We start from the raw sequence: 14,716 nt of genomic DNA on the forward strand, positions 1-14,716 counted from the left end.
TAAGTCAAAAAGAGACACGTACCACAATGTTCACTGCAGCACTATTTACAATAGCCAGGACATGGAAGCAACCTGTGTCCATTGACAGATGAATGGATAAAGAAGATGTGGCACATATATACAATGGAATATTACTCAGTGATAAAAAGAAATGAAGTTGAGTTCTTTGTAGTGAGGTGGATGGACCTAGAGTCTGTCATACAGAGTGAAGTAAGTCAGAAAGAGAAAAACAAATACCGTATGCTAACACATATATATGGAATCTAAAAAAAAAAAATGGTTCTGATGGACCTAGGGACAGGACAGGAATAAAGACGCAGATGTAGAGACTGGACTTGAGGACATGGGGAGAGGGAAGGGTAAGCTGGGACAAAGTGAGAGAGTGGTACTGACATATATACACTACCAAATGTAAAATAGATAGCTAGTGGGAAGCAGCCGCATAGCACAGGGAGATCAGCTCGGTGCTTTGCGACCACCTAGAGGGGTGGGATAGGGAGGGTGGGAGGGAGATGCAAGAGGGAGGGGATATGGGGATATATGTATACATATAGCTGATTCACTTTGTTATACAGCAGAAACTAACACACCATTGTAAAGCAATTATACCCAATAAAGATGTTAAAATATATATATATATATAATGTAAGAGGTACTTATTTCAGAACAATAGGAGGATCCTGGCCTAGGCAGCCTGTTTGACCTTGAGTGAGTCCCTCCCCTCTGCCCAGGATGCGCACGACCAGCCCGGAGCCGCGAGGGGGCGCCACGACCACAACTGCTCATCCCTGCGCCCCTCCCAGGAGCTGCCCTTGGAAGTCGGGAGCTGCACCAAGGGAGTGAACCTGACCTTCAGCGGAATGTGTGCTGCCTGCAGGGGACGGTGGGGAGCTCTCCCAGACCAGGGCTCTACTTCCTCACCCAGTAGAGGAGAAAGACGAGGGTCAGAAAGCCCCTGGACTCTGCACAGCTGAGTCACTGGTGGAACGGAAGCCCCGCCTGCCATCTTGAGCAGGTACGCATGTGCAGGACCGCGCACGTGTGTATATGCTTGTGTATGGGTGTGTGTGTGAGCAGGTATGCATTTCTGTCTGCGTGTGTGTGCACGTGCATACGTGTGACTGTGTGCATTTGTGTGCCCCCTGAGTATGTGCATGAATGCACGTGTGCATGCACACCCGTGGACAAACAGGCATGCACGTGAGTATATGCTCGTGCATGTATATGTGTGCATTGTGTGCACGGGTCTCTGTGTGCACGTGTGTACATGCATGTGCACACCTCTGTGTGTGCTCACTTCTGTGTGTGAGTGTGCATACACTTCTGCACAGGCTCTGTGTGTGAGGCTGTTTGTGGGTGTTCGTGTCTCTGTGCACACATGTGAGCTTTTCATTTTCTCCCTCGGGCAATCCGGAGGGCCCTGGAGATCCGACGTAGCGGCGGAGGTGGATGCAAAGACAGGCCCAGGGAGAGCTGCTGGCCTGGGCCTGGCCCCGCCTGACACCCACGCACTGTGGGCTCAGCAAAGCCAAGGTCGTGGGCGGGATGCTCCCAGGACCAAGCTGCCAGCACCTTTGGCCGGCTCCGTTGCTTATTTTTCAACTTCTCCCACTCGAGGGCATCTTGCTGTGTGTTCTGGGTCCAAGCCCGATCCAAGGTCCAGCTGCTGCCCCTCCTGAGGGAGCTCCGTGTTCCCTTCGCACGTGCCCACCCGGTCCAGGCCAGCCTCTGGGGGCCCCCTTCCCCAGGCTCTGGGGGACTTCTTTTTAAAGCCCCACCGTCGTGCGAACACTGTTGGTTTCTCTATCGGTTGCTTCAGCGGGAACAAAGGCAGAATTGTGACGGCTTGTGGGAAAGGGCAGCCGTTTTGCGGCACAAAGGATATATTTTTTCCTTCCCTGATCCGAGCCCTGTCACTGGGCTCATGGGCTGCCTGGGAGTTCGGAAGCGGCTTCTGGGAGAAGGCTGGGCAGGCGGTGTGGGTGGCCAGCGGGTCAGGGTGCCTGCTGTCCCCACAGTGCCTCGAGGGGCGCCTGTTCCACCCCTGGAGTCCCACCCACGGCCCACCTGCGAGTCGGGAGGCGCAGCCGACCTCTGCTTCCCCTCGGCCGACGCCAGCCACTCCAGCCCTGCTCCTCCGCACGCCTCGCCGCCTTCCCCGGCCTCCGCGCGGGCCTCAGGCGTGCGCCCTCTCGCTCCGGCTCTGCTCCGCGCACTCCCCCTCCTCCTCTCCGGTGGCCCACCCCCCGACCCTGCTCTGGCTCCGTGGACCCCACAGGGGGCAGTGCTTCCCGGTCTGCCCCCAGCCCGGCCCTCCCTCCTGAGCTGCCCCCCGGGGTGCCTCTCAGGAACCCCCAGATTGCCCCGAAGCCTGACACCCCTCCAGGGTCCCCATCTTGGCCAACAGCGCCACCCGCCGGCCAGTCTGTCCAAGCCAGGCGTCGGGACAGGACCGCCCCGCCAAACCCATCATCAGCTCCAGCCACAGCTCCCCACCCCCGTCCCCTCCTCGCCCTGGTAGAGTCCCCCCCCCGCCCTCCCCCCACTCCCCAAACAGCCCCAACTGCAGTCCCCTGCCCCTCGCACCCCCTCCTCTAAAAGCACCTCTGATCCTTTCACTCCGCTGCCTGAAACGTGCCCCAGCTTCCGTGTCTGTGCAGGATAAAGTCTAGGACCCCATGTGCCTCTGGCCCTGCAGGGGGATCTCAGGGGCTCCGAGCACAGGGAGGGGGAGGGAGCGGAAGGGAGGTAACGCTGACCCCGAGGAGCGCCAGGTCTGGGGCTGAGTGCACTCAAGGTCAGCTGGGCAGTCCAAAGCCAGGGGTCCCGAAAGGGGGGGAGGGGAAGGCATCGTGGGGCTGCAGGAGCAGAGGCCTGGGGGCCTGGGGGAGGTGGGCAGCCATGGAGGGAGCGGAGCCTGGCCCGGCAGGGGCAGGTGTGGGCCTATGGAGCTGAGGTGAGGACTGCAGGGGCTGGCGGGTCGGGGGAAACTTCTAGGCAGAGTGCAGCCAGCAAAGGCCCGGGTGGGGGTGGGCAGGGTAGGCTCCATGGAGGGCATTTAACCCCCACCTGGTCCTACAGGAGGGTACCGGTGATCCCCCTTCTGCAGGTGAGGAAACTGAGGCAGAGAGAAGTATGACTGGTGGTTCTGGGATTTGAAGCAGGTCCAGAGTCCGGGCTCCCAAGCCCTGTGCAGTCCTGCCCCTGAAGGAGAGGGGGCAGCTGGGGGCAGGGGCGCCAGGGGCCAGCCTCCCGGGCTGAGGCATGGGTGGCTCTGAGAGAGGGGTTAGGGGGCAGGGGGCGTGGGGACACAGGACAGGAGGAGGGAACGGGGGGAGGAGCCCAGGATGGGCCGGGGCTCTGGCGAGAGCCCTGGGGTGGACGGTGGGCCCTTGGCCCTGGAAGGAGGATGGAGGGGCAGGTCCGGGCTGAAGACACCAGCAGTGTTTGGGCCCCTGAGTGGGAGGCGGGGGGCAAGAGCTGAGCCGGTCCTCGGGGCCTCCCTCTGGGAGCTCACCCGTAGCCCTCCTTGGAGCAGTGTGGCCCCAGGGATGGGCTGGCACCCACCAGCCCTCAGAGCCCAGAGCGACCTACGATCCAGATGCCAGGCTGAGGAGGGTCTGCCGTCTGTGGGGCAGGAGGCCTTCTCCCTGGGGGCCAGGTGCTCAGACACCCCAGCCTGCCAGGCAGCTGCCCCTCGGGAGCCGCAGCCCCTGGTTCCCCCCTGCTGGATGGGGGTGGAGGAGCCTGGAGCATTCTGGCCACACCTGGGTGCCCAGTGCAGCGGCTGACAGCCTGGGCCTGGGCTGGCTTCCCCAGAACGGTAGAAAACCACGGCCTCACGCCGGCCCAGTCCAGACACCGTGGCCTACTCCTGGGAGAGGGCCAGCGCAGGAGTGGAGACCCAGCCTCTGGCCCCTGACCATGGTGGGACTTTGACCATGGTGGGACTTTGGCCTGGCCTTCAGCCTCAGGGACGTGTCACACAGACACTGAGACCCTCTGTCCTGGTGGCTCCAGGGCACGGTGGTGCCCACGACAATCTGCCCACATCATCCCCACCCCAATGACCCCCTGACCCTGAGTGTCCCCAGGACCCTCTGCCAGCTGCTCTCAGATAGACGGCCACTGCCCACAGCTCCACCCAGCACAGACCAGACGCAGGAAACGTCAAGTACAAGATGAAATTCCAGGTGGGGTCTGTTGGGAGATCCACAGACCAAGGGGCTGAGACCCCTCTGAGGGGAGGGGAGCCCGGGGGCTTTACACGCAGCCCCACAGATGACCTGGAGCTGGGACGCCACCCCTGAGGACGTGCAAATCTCACTGTCCAGTGGCGGCGGTTGTGGACCTCCTGGCTGCCATGGGGTCTGGATCCTGCGGCTGCATCTGAGGCCTCGGGTGCCGGACACACACGGCCCAGGTGCTGACGGGGGCCTTCCGACTCGGCACACCGACTCATCTGGGGCTGGGCGCCGGCATGAACCCAGCCTGTTGTGAGCCCAGAAGCCAGATGTGACTGCCCCTGATACGGGCCCCCACCCTGGCCACCAAGGGCCACCTCACACCTTCAACACCTGCCACGGGCCATGCCTCCTCAAGCTGGGGCCTCGCCCCAAGAGCCACACTCCTCCTTCTAGAAGCCTCCGGGTCTCCGAGCCACGTCCCCCCACTTCCCCTCATGTGCCCTTCCATGAGCTTGGGGACTTCCCGCGATGCTCCACACCGAAGTCCCTAAAATAGGCCTGGGGACCCAGGGAGGGCTCAGGAGAAGCCCCCCCAGCCCGTGGCAGGCGTGGCTCTGGGCTACTCTTCCCCATGTGCCCCCGTGACCTCCATGGCCTGCGGGAGTCTCCATCCCGTCCCCCACAAGCGCTCATGAGGCCTTGAGCCTCACCCGAGCCTCCCTCCTCCCCGCTCCCTGCCTGGGGCTCCTCCCCTCCCACCGGGGTCCACACTGAGCACAGAGCTCCGTCTGGGAAACCGCAGGCCCCCAGTGGCTCCCCTGCTTGGGCCCACCCACCTCCCTCCACCTGGCGGGCCTGCCCCGGGGCCTTTGCTTGGCCCTGCAGCCCCCTGCCCTGTACCCTCCCTGCGAGACACGGGGTGCGGCTGGCTGCTCCTGCGTGGGGCGGTCAGGGGTGTGGGCAGGGAGGGTGGGCTCCTCCAGAGCCAAGCCCACCTCCTCTCCCCCCGAGCACTGGTGACCCGGAGGGCGGACCCAGCAGAGGAGCCGGAGTGGGGACTCTAATCCAGAATCCACACGGCAGCCAGGTGAACTTTCACAGCACTCACCTGATCTTGTTACTCACTGGCTAAAACCATCGATGGCTCCCTGTGGCCTCCGAGGACCCAAGGGTGCCCCAGGCCTTTTGCGGCCCACCTACCCACCCACCCTCCTACCTCTTGCCTCCAGGCCCTGCTCCCTCCAGGTGCTCCCTCACCCGTGGACACCACACACTTCCCTCCCCACCCCCACCCTTTGCCTTGTCTTCGGCTCCTTGTCTCTGAGGACTTGGGTTAGTGGTCACGTCACCTCCTCCAGGAAGCCTTCCCGACCCCCAAGCCGGTGAGGGCACACGTCCTACAACCCTCGCTCTTGATTCACCCCAGATAGAGGAACCCTCTCCCTGCAGGGGTTGGGGGGGATCTGGAGACTCACCCCTGCAGCCGGGGTGGGAGAGGGTGCAGGTGGGGAGCACCGGCTTTGAGGCCACAGACAGCGTGACCCTCCCTATCAGCGTGTGAACTCAGGGGCTGATCCTCCCCGGGCCTCAGTTTCCTCATTTGTGAAACAGGGCACCGTCCCCCTAGCACGGGGCAGGGTGTGTGGAGGGAGAGGCTGTAGGCTGAGGCCAGCAGATGCGTCCAGCCCCAGCTCTGTCAGTCACCGCTGTGTGACCTTGGGTTGACCTTGTCCAGCCTCTGTCTCCTGCCTGTGAACTGGGGACCACAGAAGAGCCTGAGATTAGAGCCAGGGCTGCAGGGGGCCCGGGGTCCTGTGCACCCAGGGAGGTCCAGCCGGGTGGTCGGTCAGGAGATTGGCCCAAGGAGGGCTTCCAGGAAGGGAGGGGACGAGGGGTCAGGAGACATGGTCCTTGCCTGGCTGTCCACCCTTGGGAAGGTCGCCAGCCTTCTGAGAGGACTGGCCCTCGGAGGCCCCACGGCTCGGCCGGGTCCTGCCTGTGTTCCCAGGCCCTGGGTCATGGCTGGGCCGCCCTGCTGCCCTGGGAGCCGGCCTGGACTGAACTCGGCGCTCGGCCAAGCCATGTTTCTGCATTTAGCACTGGAATTGAGTCGTATAAAGTGGAGGGGGCACCTCCTTCTCCTCTGCCTGCAGTGATGGAGGGGCCGAGGGTGAGCTTCTTCAGCTGTGGGTCACCTCAGGCAGCTGGACACCAGCCCCTGCTCTGGCCAAGAGCCTTCCAGCTGTGACAGGCTCTGGTCAGGAATCTCGGGGCTGGCGCCAGCTTGGGGTAAAAAAATAGCCATCAGGGGTCACTGTGCCTGGGGGCAGCACTGGCCTGGACTGGGTACTTCACTCCCCGTGCCTCAGTTTCCCATCCCCTTCCCCTCACCACTGAGTGAGTTAACTGGCCCTCAAAGCCCACCTGGGCCCCAGCACCATGCCAAGCCCTGGCCTTGGCCCTGTCTAAGTCGCCCCCTCTGGTCCAGCTGATTCCAGGACAGGCCAATCCCTGCCGGGGAGGAGAGGGGTGGAGTGACATGGTGCTGGGGGCACGAGGAGAAGAGGAGGGAACCATATATGTGGTCTGGGGCCAGGGAACCCAAGTGACTTCCCAGGGGAGGGGGCACTTGGGGCTTGTCCCCATTTGCTGGGGCATCGCTGCTTTCTTGAGCCCCAGCATCGCTCTAGGCCATGTGACTACTCACTACAGCTGAGGCCCAGAGAGGGTGGGCAACTTGCCTGAGGACACACAGCCTGGCTGGGGTGGGCCCGTGACCTCACAGCCTCGGGGGAGGGTCATTCGAGGGGAGGGGGCAGGTGGAATGGTCTGGACTCCACAGGGCTGGGCCTGGTGGTCCCAGCACGGCGGGAAGCTGTTGGGGGTGAACAGCGAACAGGGCAGGAAGGTGAAGTCTCAGCTCCTCTTGTGTCCTGTGGCTCCAGCCTGGGCCAAGGCGTCCCGCGCGCTCCGGTCACTCCCTGTCAGGCCTCCCCGAGTGCACATGGTGGGTCGGGCCTGGCCAGGACCCCCTGTCTTTCCCTCACCCTCGAGATGGAAGGGCAGCTCCCACCCACCCTGGTACTGCGGCCCGGGAAACCGTAGGGGGCTGGGAGGCGAGCTGCCCTTGGCTCACAGCCTTCCAGGCCCGTGGTCAGGGGGGCAGGGATGTCACAGGCGGCCACGGTGGCTGTAGGTGGACCTCCTGCAGCTTTGGGTGCCCAGCCTCCCGACACCTGTTCTGGGCCTGACCCAGGCCTGCTCTCAGGGAGCTGCCCGGAGACGGCGGCGCCGCAGATGTAAGTGCTCGGGAGGAGGCGCGGCACAGTGGCTGCCGGCCCAACCTTGGGAACCGGAGGAAGAAGCCCCCAGAGGAGCTCGGGTTCCCATCCAGGGGGGGACGAGCAGGAGGCGCCAGCCGGGGGTGGGGCTCTCCCAGCAGGATGTGCAGCGAGAGGCAAGGTGGCTGGTGAAACAGGCAGGGGCCCTGTCACAGGGAAGCAGTGACCGGGCTTGGTGGCACTGAGGTGTCGAAGTTGAAGTTGAGGGTGAGGGATCCACAGGGCGGGGTGGGGGCAGGTCCTGAGCAGGGAGGGGAGCCCTGCGCCGGGCTCTGGGCACCCCATGACCTTTCTCTCTGAACCTGTGAGACATGGACTTCCTCTTGTCCGCGGGGCTGGGTGAGGGTCCCACGTTTGACTCGGGTCCCTGCCAGGTGCGGGCTCAGAGCAGAGAGTGTGGGCGACGTCACAGCCTGAGCGCACCCGCAGGGAGTGTGGCCCATAGGAGGAGGGAGGCTGGGGCAGCAGTGGGGGCCTCGGTGGCGAGGCCTGCGGGCTGATGCCCCGGGCCTCTGCCCGGGCCTGGTTTGAGCATCAAGGTTGAATTCTGCTGCCCGCCCAAGCCCCCCTCCCCAGACAGTGCACTCAACCACGCTGCCCCTGGGTCCCTGGGGTGGGCACTGGGGAAGGTGCCCATCTGCAGTGAACGGCTCGCCCCGTCCCGGAGGGGGCTCGGGCAGTGGAGCCGGGTTAGGAATGAGAGCAGGGCCAGGGCCCAGGTCATACGGGGCAGCTCAAGCTGTGCGCAGGACAGGTCTCCAGGCCCCTTTGGGCCACAGAACTCGGCTCCCGGCCTGAAGAATGGAGCAGAGGCGAGCAGTGCCTGCCTACCTGGTGGCTGCCAGAGGCGTTGCTGGCGGCCCCACGGAGCCACAGGCGGCTGGAGGGAAGCAGGACAGCCAGCACCCGTGCCCTCTCCCTGCCCTCCCGGAGGTCGCCGCCTGTGCCACCCTGGCCTGGCCTCCAGGGGCGCTGCTCCCTGGCCCCCGGTCGCTGTGCAGAGCTGAGGGCTCAGACAGGCTCAGGGGGACAGATGGGAAGTTCCAGCTGACTCAGCCCTGGGGGCCGCCTCCATCCTCCGCAGGTCAAGGTCACTGCGAGAGCCCACGTGAAGCCCATTTCCACCCGGCACTGATCTCAATGGAGCAGCAGCTGGCTCCGCCCACCAAGAATCCTCTGCCTCTTCCATCCCCGCCCACCATGCGGCTGGCTCCACCCCGGGCACCACCTGGCCCGGGAGCACGCACAGCCAGTGGTTCAGGGCTGAGCATTCGTGACTCACTGCTGGAGAGGGGAGAGGGCTTTCCACGGGGTGGGGAGGCAGGGGTGGGGAAGGCGATCAAGGCCTGGCCTTCTCTACCTTTCCAGGGGGAGCCTGCTGGGGCTGGGGAAGCACGGGAAAGCTGTCAGCAGAAATGGAGCGGGGGCAGAGTCCTGAGGACGCCCTTTGAACCAGCCATGCCTGACGCTGGTCCAACTCCTCGATGTTTTTCTTACATAAGGGCTATAAGTCCCCTCTGGGCCTAAGCTAGTTTGGCTTGGGTTTCTGTTACCTGCAACTAAAGCTTCCTGATTAATTCTGAAACTGACTCTAGAAATGACCTACCCTTTTGGGCATGTGGGTCCCCGGCTCCCACAGAGTCCCTGGCCCTCCCACCCCATCAGTATACCATGTGGCACAACTCGCACAGGACTCAACACACACACATACAATCAGAGTGTGAATGTGGGGGCTTCTCATTCCTTTTCGTAGTCTGTAGCTGGCAAACTCCTATTCATCCTACAAAACCCAACGCAGGACTTACCTGTCCCAGGAAGCTCTCCATGAACTCTCCCACACACCACTTCTGCTGTGTGGTCCTCCCTCTTGCGCTGTGCTTCCACGGCCTTGGGCATCATTCACCTAATCCTCCCATTCCCGGTCTGTCTCCCAGCTGGAATGTATTGAACGAAGGATCGTTTTGAGGGCTGCACCACCAAGTGGATCCCTCAAGGTGACGAGCATTCCATTCTGGCCGGTCTGCAGTTGAAGCTGCCCTGGACCCTGAATCACTCCCTCTCCACTGCCAGCTAGCCACAAGTGCCCGAGATGCCAGGACTTGGGGATGCCTGGGTACAAGTGTGGGAGTGGAGAGGAAAGAGGGCTGCCAGGAAGGTTCCCCAGAGGTGAGAGAGGCTGCACTCCTGCCTCCAGAGAGGGCTGGTGGAGGCGAGGCTCGGCGTGCTGGGGTTTGTGCAAGTCTGCCTGGGGCCCCGGGTCCTCCTGAATGGGCGCCTTCCAGGCTCTGGGGGCTTGGGCAGGTTTCTCATCATTGAGATGGAGGGGAAAAAAATAACACCCACAGGAGGATCAGATGACAAGACAGTGCCAGGCACATAGTTGGTGGTTAACAGAAGTTGGGGTGGTGGCCCTAACGGAAGGCCCAGTGGAGGTGACTGGGATGAAGGGACAGCAGGAAGGGCGTGCCGGGCAGAGGCCTAGTGTGAGAAGAGGCTGGGTGCCATGTGCTCCAGGTGGCAGTGGCCTCCGGTGGCCGGAAGGAAGCTGGTGGGAGAGGGTTGCTCCTGCTGGGAGTGAGCCCCCCAGAGCAGGGGGAGATCAAGTCAAGGCTGTGACCCAGGTGGTGGAGGACTGGGGGATGTCAGGCCCCAGGAGCTTGCTCTCTCTGGGCGGCAGGCCCTGTCTAGGGCCCAGCCCTGTGCCAGGTGGGACAGCGGCCCAGGCTTGGCCTGCTCAGGACCACCTTGCTCAGGCCCAGCAAGGCTGCATGGCCCATGGCCTCCCAGACAAGCCTGCCTAGCTGAGCACCGCCCTGGCCACCAACCCAGGCCCGGCCCAACTCCCACCAGGCTCCCTTGAGGCCAGGCCAGCAGCCGTCCCCACCCTCTACCAACGGGGCAATCTCACCCGCTGGGCCGCCTGCCCCCTCACTGGGTCACGGGTCAGCCAAGCTAAATAGCCCGTGGCTCCCATGCTCCGTGCGCCCGGCTCCCATCAGCTGCCAGGGACGGCGCCTGCTCGGCTGCTCAGGGGTAGTACCTGCCCACTTGTCCGTGCCCTTCCTATGCTCCCTGCCTACGCGGCCACTAGTCTGTCCTTGTGAGCCAAGAGCCTTGGGGGGCCTCCTTACGGCTGAGTGACACCCCCAGGACTGCTTTGGGGGTGGGGCTCCCTGAGGGTCTAGGAGGGTGCTGACTGCCCAGGGCCACTCAGCAGTGACCGTGCTGGTAACACCAGTCGGTGTTTACTGCCCACTCTACTCCCGTGGCTGGGTTCACAGGACACAGAGGCGCGTGAGGGAGGCCCCTGTCCCCGAGGGACACCGCTGTGTGACCCTGGACATGGTGCTGACCTCTTCGGGTCCAGGGTTCAGGGATGGGAAATCGGACTCAGCTCCTGTTGTGAGGTCAGATGAAACCACCGCTCCCCACCCCTGCCCCCGGGCCTCCTGCCGCCCGGCAAGTGGTGGACAGCCAGGGCTTTCATCCTGGGCCTTCTCCTGCAGTCCAGCCCCTGCGGGGTGTGACCTTGGCCACACAGCTTTCTGCAGCCTGGGACAGGTGGCACCCTCCACTTCACAGGGCGGCCCTGCTGGGGATACCCCCATCTGCAGGGGCTGGCACACGGGGCGGGGGGGAGGGGGCAGGGGCAGAGGGGAGGGGGAGAGGTGGTTCTTCCCTGTTTTACAGATGGGGAAACTGAGGCTCAGAGAGGAAGAGGTATGTGGTCCAATGCCACAGCGGGGGTGAGTGCAGACAGACGTGGGGTCGGACCCCAGCCCAGTAATCGGACCCCTGTCCAGTGCCTGGACGGGGCAAGGGGCAGCAGTCCTCCTGGTGGCCGAAAGGGGGGATGTCCTCCACCCCCCATAGCCACTAGAGCGCTGTATCCCCCCGGGGGATGTTGCGAGGGGAGAAGAGGCCAGGGCTCCTGCGGTGTTGGTGGGCTGATGCTGAACCCATCCGCTGCCCGCCCCCCTTGTTGACCTCAGGGACTGGGGGTCCCAGTCCAGGCCTCATGAACCCCCGCCGCTGGTGACAGCGAGGCGGGTGATGGGGGGTCTGGGGTTCCACAGGCCGCCCTTCTCCAGCCACAGCTGCGCTTTTCGTCGGGTGCAGGGCGCCACCTGGTGGTCACCCCGGGCCTCACCTCAGAGGCTGGACCAGAGCCGACCCATCCTGAGCACACAGCTGAAAGCGGTCCGGACCTTCAAGTTCAGGCCCGTGGGGAAACTGAGGCTCACGGGGGGCCAGGAGCTCTGTGGGCCCCTCGGGGAGGCAGGGCTCCTGACGCCGGTCCAGTGCCCAATTTCTCTCTGGTTGTGCTCAGGGCCCCTGGCAGGGTGGCCAGGCTAAAGTGACTTAGGGCACATGGGGACCCAGGCCCAGCCCGCAGGGATTCAAGTCACAGCTGGGCTTGTGCAGCCCCTGCCAGTGGGTCCGGTCTGTCTGCCCCGGCCAAACCAAGACCCCCACCCTGCTGTCCCCAGCACGCTTCTCAGAGCCCACTGTTGGCTGAGATGGAGGGGGAAACACCCCCCAGCTTGTGACCACAGGTGAATGGGACTGGTATTGCCCAGTCCTGAGGCCCAGCTGGCTTGGCCACCTGCCTGCCTTGCCCTCCCTGAGCACAGAAGCAGCAGGAACATCAGGTCCTGTCCCGCCTCGGGGCTTCTCAGAACATCGCGGCTCACCGCCCAGCTCTAAACCCTGTCCTGGGGCCCAGGGGGCCTGGGTCCTTGGGCGCTCCCCGCCCCCGCCCCTCTCAGGGCTCTGCCTCCATGGGGTTCTCTCCCCTCATGGCAGCCAGAGGGACCTCTGGCAAATGCAGAGCTGTTCTGTGGGACGGCCACTGGTGTGACTTGCCCAGCTGGGATGCTGTAGTCAGGCCGGTCTGGGAAACTGCGAGCTAAACCAAATCCAAGAGGTCTGTCTCCTCTCTGCAGGCCTTGTCAGAGCCTTTAATGGGCTCACCACAGTGTGACTCCAGAAGAGGACACTGTGGGCAGCAGCTCTGGACATATTCATCCGGAGTCCAAGAGCATCTCAAGGCCTTTTCAGGGGACAGCCAGTCCCCTCCTCAGCCTGAGCCCTTAGGGTGCCCAGGTACTACCTCTCCTGCCAGCTTCCCTCGCGGCGCTGGGCTCCACCCCACCAGACCCTGTGTTCACTCTAATTCATTTGTTCTTCCAGTGGGCATTTATTAAACACCCACTGCACCAGGCACTGGGCTAGGTGCTGGGGATACTGCAGGAACAAGATGACACAGGTCCTCGGAGCTCAGAGCCTCCTGGGGCGGAGGATGGACCACACCCGGATAGATGAGGAACACGGGAGTGGGGGTGGGTAGAGCTTAGAAGGAAAGGGGGCCTGGCAGCCGGGAGCAGCCTGGGACATCAGCTGGGCCTGGCCGTCCTCCTGTGGACATGAACAGCTTCACAAAACGCCAACACCCCCCCGGGGAATCAGCGAACACAGACGGCAGTGTGGACCTCTTCCAGGCCACAAAAATGTTCAGACCTCCCCCTTCCCGGCTGCAGGAGTGACCAGTGCTTCCCTGGTGAATCACAGCCCCCGCCAGCTCCAGGCTCCCCTCTGCCCACAAAGTTTATCACGACGCCCCTTTCTGAGAGCATCCGATCTGGAGCAAGGTCGCCTCCTCAGACCCGCCCAGCACCCAGCGCACCTATGGTTGAGACACCCCGTGGCTCTCCCTGGTTGCAAAGACCAATGGCTGTAGGGTTATGACAGCTCAGTGGAGAAAAGCAAAGTGGGTTGGAGGAGAGAGAACAGAGAGACACAGGGAACAAGTGTGGGCACTGTTGGCCTGGGGGTCTGGGGAGCCTCTCGGACGTCTGGGGGAGGCCAGGTGTGGGAGGCTCTGTCCCGTCGAGCAGCACTGGACCCTCATCTCCTCGTCCCGCGGAGCCTGCCTGCTCTGCCCGCCTGGCCGGGACCCCGCAGTTCCTGCGAGGGCCGGTCTTCTAGTCCTCAGCCTGGGTGAGGAGATGGGCTCAGAGAGGGCCAGGGCTTTGCCCCTGCTCACACAGCTGGGGTGTGGCTGAGCCGGGACCCTTCTGCCGGCTGGTCTCCCGATCCTGTGCTCCTTCTGCCACACCCTGGGCCCCCTCCATGGTGGCAGGGCCCTCCCCAGTGCCACCCTCAGCTGCGGCACGTGGGCCCCTGGGGGGTGCCTCCATCTGGGGGTGACCACAGACCACCTGCAGAGTACCTCTCCCGATCCCTAGCCCCACGGGGGCCCCTGCTGGGTGCACCCCCTCTGCGCGGTGGGCCATCTGGCTGGGTCCTCGGGTGCTGGGGTCCCTGGGCCTCTGGAGACCCCAGCAGACAGGGGCTTCCTCGCTCCTGGAACTGTCATGCCCCACTTGTCCTGCCCCCGCACTCTCTGAGCACATCCCACACTGAGAAGGGGGCTCTGCTCGCTCCTACCCAGTCCCCCACCTGCTGTGCCGCTGGGCACCCTCCTGCAGGCGCTTCCTCCTCCCACGAGGGCCCCCGCCCGCCCGGGCTGGCCCCAGGGCCCTTCCTCCCCCGTGCCTTCCCTCCAGGTGGTTCCTGCCCTCCCTCCTCAGCCTGGCCATCAGGGGCTCCCAGGACACCCCCCACCCCGCCCCCAAAACCCTCCCTGCCGAGGTGCCTTTCCTCTCTCCCCCTTTCCTCCCTGTCCTCCGCCCTCCAGGTCTTCACCTCCTTTCCACCAGCCGCCGCCTGGGCCATGATGCCCTCAGAGCACAGGCCAACTGCTCGGGCCTCCCCGCCACGCGTGCGGGGACAGAACACCCACGCGGAGCCACGGGGACCTCTCGGCTGACCCGGGAGAGATGTGAAGGAGGAGGAGGCCTCATGATGTGGAGGGCGCGACGAGGGGAGGAGGGGAAGGAGAGGGAGGGCAGGGAGGGGCTGAGGGCTTCTTCAGGACACGCTGCCCTTTCCTGTTGCGCCCCTGGAGAGCACGGCCGGCAGCACGCCTTGCTCGCCACGCTGGGCTGCACTGCCCCCCTGGGGCTTGGCCAGAGGCAGGACCAGACACCCAGGATTTGGGAAGGGGGTGGAGGGTTGGGGTCCAGGCCCGCCAGGAACTGGCCCCACCACCTTTGAGCCGAGGTCACGTGGGCGGGGACAGAGAGTCGCTTCCTTCTGAGGGGCCAGATGTCTGGTGCACAGGCG

General features: G+C 64.0%; 1 long non-coding RNA gene across 1 annotated transcript; it reads left to right on the forward strand.

The window, feature by feature from the left end:
• Window positions 1–734: 734 nt before the first annotated feature.
• On the forward strand, window positions 735–14,395 carry LOC309641859. Its single transcript, XR_014252796.1, has 3 exons — window positions 735–1,039; window positions 8,613–9,694; window positions 14,229–14,395. It is a non-coding gene; the product is annotated as an uncharacterized lncRNA (long non-coding RNA).
• Window positions 14,396–14,716: the final 321 nt, after the last annotated feature.

This window comes from Balaenoptera physalus, assembly GCF_965194825.1.
Source record: "Balaenoptera physalus genome assembly, chromosome: 13".
NCBI lineage: Eukaryota > Metazoa > Chordata > Mammalia > Artiodactyla > Balaenopteridae > Balaenoptera > Balaenoptera physalus.